We start from the raw sequence: 7687 nt of genomic DNA, 5'->3' as shown, positions 1-7687 counted from the left end.
CTGCCCGGGGTCCTGCCGGGTCTGAAGGATTTAGCGGCAGAGAGCAGTTCCTCCACCGTCAGGGGTACATCCATAGCCTCCGTACCTGCAGGATCAAGATGATTAGTGATACCTGACAGGAATTTATCGGCGGCTTCGGGGTCAGTGGTTTTCCGGGAGTAGAGGCTTCGGTAGTAGTCTGTGACGACTCCCATCACCTCCTTCTTCCCAGAATGCATGTTTCCGGTCTCATCTCGGAGTTCCTTCAGGGGCGTGTGGCCGGCATGGAGTTTCCTGAAAAAGAACGAGTTACATTTCTCACCCTTCTCCAGGTTCTCCACCTTGGAACGAAAGACAATTCGCTTGGATTCCTCCTCAAAGGGCCTTTTCAGGCCCTTTTTGGCTTCCTCCAGCTCCTTCCTGACGTCCCAGCCACATTGAAGGAGGTCTTGCAGGGATCGCAGCTGAAGCTGCATCTCTCTGAAGTCTCTCTTCCTCTCACACGCCTGTTGACGACTTTTTGCCTGAAAGAAACAACGAAATTCAACTTTAACATATTCCCACCAGTCACAGGTTTTGTCAAAGAAAACTTTATCATTCCTCCAAACAATATAGGCGTCTCTAAGTTCCGCCAGTACCTCCTCTCTTTCCAGCAGGGCACAATTCAGCTTCCAGGAGCCAGGGCCGGGAGGAAAACCGTGGCCGATGGCACCCTGGAAGAAAATGGCCCTGTGGTCAGAGAAGAAGCAGGGGACCATGGAGTGCCCATGCTGCTTGACTGCCCGGGAGGTGAACACAAAGTCAATCCGAGAACGAAGTGAGCCACCGGGACGGCTCCATGAATAGTTCACAGAGCCGTTCCCCATGGAGCCCACAACGTCCTGCAAGGATGCTTCGGTCACCATCTCGATAAGCAGTTTAGAACTGACATCCAGCTTGATTGAAGTGCCGGAACTCCGTCCGTCCTCTTCGATGGGGCAGTTGAAGTCCCCGGCCATCACCACTGCCCTAGTGGTGGCGAGCTGGGTCCGCAGGGTCTGGAATAGTTCCAGGCACTCAGCCTTCATAGGGGGAGCGTACACGTTGATGAGCCTAATCGGCTCTCCTGCCCAGGAACCATCTACGACCAACAAGCGGCCGCAGACGAGCTCCTGGACAGAGTCAACAGTAAATAGGCCTCCCCTAATCAGGATGGCAACCCCTGCAGACTTACAGTTGCCCCCACCAGACCAGTAGGACGGGCCATGGGTCCACTGCCTGGCCAGATGATGATATGACCTGGAAGAGGGGAGAGTACATTCCTGCAGCATAAATACATCACTCGACTGCTTGGAAAGAAAAGTTAGCACCATCTGACATCTAGTCCTATCTCTAACACTCCTCACATTGAGGCTAAAGATGTTAAGTTTAGCAGCCATGGGGGAGAATAAAGAAGGTTAGTGCAAACGATACACCTTAGTTACCAATCCGGTCGGGCGGATCCTCCTCTCTGGAGCCTGGTGGGTCCGGAAGATCCAGCAGGCTCTCTGCAAAGTATTGTTCCAGGATTGAAGCCACCTGGATGTCTGTTGTGAAGTCGATGACCTCAGGTTCAGACACAAGTTCCTCCACCATCTGCTCCATTTCCTCCTGCTGTACAAGGGAATCTTCGCAGATTTCCACGACTTTTCTCTTTGAGGAATCAGCAGCTGGGCTGTCCCTCACCTTTCTCTTCCTCTGGATGGCACCTGAGGAGACAAGAGGGGGGAAATCCTCCAGGGAGAGGACTCCAGCAGCTGGAGGGGAAGATGTTAGTGCTGCTGGAGCTGGGGAGAAGGGAGGCTGGGTTGGGAGACGTGCAGGTGACAGGACCACTGAGATGGGTGGGTAGGAGAAGGTGAGAGCCTCAGTGGGGGTGACAGCTGTTGGGGACTGGGACGGGGGTGGGGAGGGCCGGGCGAGGGAGCTCTGGCTGGGGCGGGGTTCCCTCTCGCTGGAGCTTTCGCCGCTACAGTTGCCCAGGATCGATCCCTCTTCGGGCTGTCCTTGTAAGAGTGGGCTGCTTGTCCGCAGAGGTTGCACATTGTCCGTTTCGGGCAGTCTTTGGTCTCGTGTCCTGTTACCCGGCATTTCTTGCAGGCGTCCTCCTTGCAGTCCTTCATCGAATGACCCTTCTTGCTGCATCTCCTGCAGATCTGCGGCATGTCCGGGTAGTAGATGAGGCCGTAGGAGTTGCCCAGCGAGAATGACTGGGGCAGGTGCTGGAGGCCGTCTTCCGTGCTTGAATCCTTGTTGAGTCGGACGATTACCGACCACTTGCCGGTCCAGAAGCCGAGTCCGTTCAGGATGTGGGTGGGTTCCCTCACCACTGTGCAGAACCGCTTCAGGAGTGTGGTGATGTCTTTGCCGGGGGTGTGTGGGTTCCGCATTGAGACCGTCACCCGCCTTTCCTCTCTTTGGACAGGGCAGTTGCCCACAAAGCGAGAGAAAGGGGATTCAGGCCTCGCCGCTTTCACCATCTCCCAGTACCTTCTGCAGATGTTGATCGATGCGAAGGTCACGAAGAACATCCCGGTCATGAAGGCCTGGATGCTGATGGTCTCCGGCTTAGCGAAGCCCTGGTCCAGGAGCATCTACTGGCACAACACTTCTTCCGTCATGTCCGGCACTCTCCCGTCCACCTCCTTCAGCTTCAGGGCCACCGTCTGCTTCATCCAGGGCTCCAGGGTTGGAGCAGCCTGGTTCGGCTTCCTGGTGGCCTGTTGGCTTGAGGAGGCTTCAGGAGGAGATGTCCTGGCCTGGGTCTGCTCACGTGGTCCATCAGCCTTCTCCTTCCGGGTGGCAGGGTTGCTGGTTGAGGCCATGGCTTCTTCCAGCTGTTCCTGTCGCTTGGGGAGGATCTTCGATAGCTCTTTCCTGAAGGGGGCGGAGCTATGCAAATCTTCTCCTTGCTGGCCGAGGTTCTTCCACAAAATTTCTTCCGCAGCGGTTCCTCGTCGAGCTTCTTCTTCTGCGGCCGAGCTTCTTCGAAGATCCCCTTCAGCAGCGGCTCTTCTCCGAAGGTCTCTGTCGCAGTTCTCCTTCTTCTTCCCGGCAGCGATCTCCCGGAGATTCTTCCCCGATGGCGGCTTCTCCCTTCTGCATCGTCGTCTTCGCTGGTTCTTCTCCGCAGTTCGTCGCCGGCTTCGTCTGGAACGCTCTTGGATCGCTAAGCTAGTGTTAATAGCCCCCAGTGGTTCTCCGAGCTATCTATCCTTACAAGGACTGATAAGAACAGATACTACACTTGATCTTAGCCAAGAGGCCGAGAAGCGACAGGTGACAACTAGCTGTTTACTTGCCCTTTACGTCTCTGGGCCAGACCGCCAAGATGTATTTTTCCAGCCCCGACTCGTCTGCACGCAAACTTTTCATCCTGCTGCTACCTCCAATGCCACTCTTTGTGCCCCCCCATACTGGGAATATGATACCCTGTAATATGAGGGAACAGGGATATAATGCCTGTAAGATGAGGAAACAGGGACATGTCCCTGTTCCTTCATATTACCGGCTTTATGTCCCTGTTCCCTCATATTACAGGTATTATGTCCCTGTTCCATCATATTACCGGCATTATGTCCCTGTTCCTTCATATTACAGGAATTATGTCCCCGTTCGATCATATTACCGGCATTATGTCCCTGTTCCATCATATTACCGGCATTATGTCCCTGTTCCTTCCTATTACAGGCATTATGTCCCTGTTCCTTCATATTACCGGCATAATGCGCCTGTTCCCTCATATTACAGGCATTATGTCCCTGATCCTTCATATAACAGGCTTCATGTCCCTGTTCCTTCATCTTACTGACATTATCTCCTTGTACTTTCATATTACCGGCATTATGTCCCTGTTCCCTCATTTTACCGGCATTATGTCCCTGTTCCTTCATATTACCGGCATTATGTCCTTGTTCCCTCATCTTAACGGCATTTTGTCCCTGTCCCTTCATTTTACCGGCATTATGTCCATGTTCCTTCATATTACCGGCATTATGTCCCTGTTCCTTCATATTTCCGGCATTATGTCCCTGTTCCTTCATATTACCGGCATTATGTCCCTGTTTCTTCATATTACCGGCATTATGTCCCTTTTCCCTCATCTTACAGGCATTATGTCTCTATTAATTCATATTACCGGCATCACGTCCCTGTTCCTTCATATTACAGGTATTATGTCCCTGTTCCATCATTTTACAGGCATTATGTCCCTGTTCCTACATATTACAGGCAATATGTCCCTGTTCCTTTAAATTACAGGCTTCATGTCCCTGTTCCTTCATATTACAGGCATTATGTCCCTGTTCCCTCATCTTTGAGGCATTATGTCCCTGTTCCTTCATATTACAGGCATTATGTCCCTGTTCCTTCATAATACCGGCATAATGTCCGTGTCCCTTCATATTACTGGTATTATGTCCCGTGTAGGAGGGCACAGGGACATAATGCCGGTAATATGTCCCTGTTCCCTCATCTTTGAGGCATTATGTCCCTGTTTCTTCATATTACCTGCATTATGTCCTTATTGCTTCATATTACCGGCATTATGTCCCTGTTCCCTCATCTTACCAGCATTATGTGCCTGTTCCTTCATATTACCGACATTATGTCCCTGTTCCTTCATATTACCGGCATTATGTCCCTGTTCCTTCATATTACCGGCATTATGTCCCTGTTTCTTCATATTACAGGCATTATGTCCCTGTTCCTGCATATTACAGGCATTATGTCCTATTCCTTCATATTACCGGCATTATGTCCCTGTTCCTTCATATTACAGGCATTATGTCCCTGTTCCTTCATATTACCGGCATTATGTCCCTGTTCCCCCATATGACCGGCATTATGTCCCTGTTCCTTCATATTACCGGCACAATTTCCCTGTTCCTTTATATTACAGGCATTATGTCCCTGTTTCTTCATATTACCTGCATTATGTCCCTGTTCCCTCTTCTTACCAGCATTATGTCCCTGCTCCTTCATATTATAGGCATTATGTCCCTGCTCCCTCATATTACCGGCATTATATCCCTGTTCCTTCATATTACCGGCATTATGTCCCTGTTCCTTCATATTACAGGCATTTTTCCCTGTTCCCTCATCTGAACCGGCATTATGTCCCTATTCCTTCATATTACCGGCATTATGTCCCTGTTCCCTCTTCTGAACCGGCATGATGTGCCTGTTCCTTCATCTTACCGGCATTATGTCCCTGTTCCTTCATATTATCGGCATTACGTCCCTGTTCCTTTATATTATCGGCATTACGTCCCTGTTTCTTCATATTACCGCCATTACGTCCCTGTTCCTGCATATTACCGGCATTATGTCCCTGTTCCTTCATATTACCGGCATTACGTCCTGGCTCCTTCATATTATCGACATTATGTCCCTGTTCCCTCATCTTAACGGCATTATGTCCCTGTTCCTTCATATTATCGGCATTACCTCCCTGTTCCTTCATATTACAGGGATTATTTCCTTGTTCCTTCAAATTACAGGCATTATGTCCCTGTTCCATCATAGTACCGGCATTATGTCCCTTTTCCTTCATATTACCGGCATTATGTCCCTGTTCCTTCATATTACCGGCATTGTTTCCTTGTTCCTTCATCTTACAGGCATTATGTCCCTGTTCCCTCATCTTACCGGCATTATCTCGCTGTTCCCTCATCATACCGGCATTATGTCCCTGTTCCCTCCTCTTACCGGCATTATGTCCCTGTTCCTTCATATTACCGGCATTATCTTCCAGTTCCTTCATATTACGAGCATTATGTCCCTGTTCCTTCATATTTCCAGCATTATGTCCCTGTTCCTTCATATTACCGGCATTATGTCCCTGCTCCTTCATATTACCGGCATTATGTCCCTGCTCCTTCATATTACCGGCTTTATGTCCTTATTCCTTCATATTACCGGCATTATGTCTCTGTTCCTTCATATTACCGGCATTATGTCCCTGTTCCCTCATCTTACCGGCATTATGTCCCTGTTTCTTCATATTACCGGCATTATGTCCCTGTTCCTGCATATTACAGGCATTATGTCCCTATTCCTTCATCTTACCGGCATTATGTCCCTGTTTCTTCATATTACCGGCATTATTTCCCTGTTCCTTCATATTACCGGCATTATGTCCCTGTTCACTCATCTTACCAGCATTATGTCCCTGTTCCTTCCTATTACCGGCATTATGTCCCTGTTCACTCATCTTACCGGCATTATGTCCCTGTTCCTTCATATTACCGGCATTATGTCCCTGTTCCTTCATATTTCCGGCATTTTGTCCCTGTTCCTTCATATTACCGGCATTATGTCCCTGTTCCTTCATATTTCCGGCATTATGTCCCTGTTCCTTCATATTACCGGCATTATGTCCCTGTTCCTTCATATTGCAGGCATTATGTCCCTGTTCCTTCATATTACCGGCATTATGTCCCTGTTCACTCATCTTACCAGCATTATGTGCCTGTTCCTTCATATTACAGGCATTATGTCCCTGATCCTTCATATTACAGGCATTATGTCCCTGTTCCTTTATATTACCGGCATTATGTCCCTGTTCCTTCATATTACCGGCATTATGTCCCTGTTCCTTCATATTACCGGCTCAATTTCCCTGTTCCTTCATATTACCGACATTATGTCCCTGTTTCTTCATATTACCGGCATTATGTGCCTCTTCCTTCATATTACCGGCATTATGTCCCTGTTCCCTTATATTACATAAATTATGTCCCTGTTCCTTCATATTACCGGCATTATGTCCCTGTTCCTTCATATTACCGGCATTATGTCCCTGTTTCTTCATATTACCGGCATTATGTCCCTGTTCCCTCATATTACAGCCATTTTGTCCCTGATCCTTCATATTACAGGCATTATCTTCCAGTTCCTTCATATTACGAGCATTATGTCCCTGTTCCTTCATATTTCCAGCATTATGTCCCTGTTCCTTCATATTACCGGCATTATGTCCCTGCTCCTTCATATTACCGGCATTATGTCCCTGCTCCTTCATATTACCGGCTTTATGTCCTTATTCCTTCATATTACCGCCATTATGTCTCTGTTCCTTCATATTACCGGCATTATGTCCCTGTTCCATCATCTTACCGGCATTATGTCACTGTTTCTTCATATTACAGGCATTATGTCCCTATTCCTTCATCTTACCGGCATTATGTCCCTGTTTCTTCATATTACCGGCATTATTTCCCTGTTCCTTCATATTACCGGCATTATGTCCCTGTTCCTGCATATTACAGGCATTATGTCCCTATTCCTTCATCTTACCGGCATTATGTCCCTGTTTCTTCATATTACCGGCATTATTTCCCTGTTCCTTCATATTACCGGCATTATGTCCCTGTTCCCTCATATTACCGCCATTATGTCCCTGTTCCTTCATATTACCGGCATTATGTCCCTGTTCCCTCATATTACCGGCATTATGTCCCTGTTCCTTCATATTACCGGCATTATGTGCCTGTTCACTCATCTTACCAGTATTATGTCCTTGTACCTTCATTTTACCTGCATTATGTCCTTGTTCCTTCATATTACCGGCATTTTGTCCCTATTCACTCATCTTACCGGCATTATGTCCCTGTTCACTCATCTTACCAGCATTATGTCCCTGTTCCTTCCTATTACCGGCATTATGTCCCTGTTCCTTCATATTTCC

The 7687-nt window shown here is 48.3% G+C and overlaps 1 pseudogene; it reads right to left on the bottom strand.

The window, feature by feature from the left end:
• Positions 1–3172: 3172 nt before the first annotated feature.
• LOC142697992 (U2 spliceosomal RNA) lies at positions 3173–3274 on the bottom strand (annotated as a pseudogene).
• Positions 3275–7687: the final 4413 nt, after the last annotated feature.

Source organism: Rhinoderma darwinii, assembly GCF_050947455.1.
Source record: "Rhinoderma darwinii isolate aRhiDar2 chromosome 11 unlocalized genomic scaffold, aRhiDar2.hap1 SUPER_11_unloc_11, whole genome shotgun sequence".
NCBI lineage: Eukaryota > Metazoa > Chordata > Amphibia > Anura > Rhinodermatidae > Rhinoderma > Rhinoderma darwinii.
This window is presented reverse-complemented; position numbering and strand designations above follow the sequence as displayed.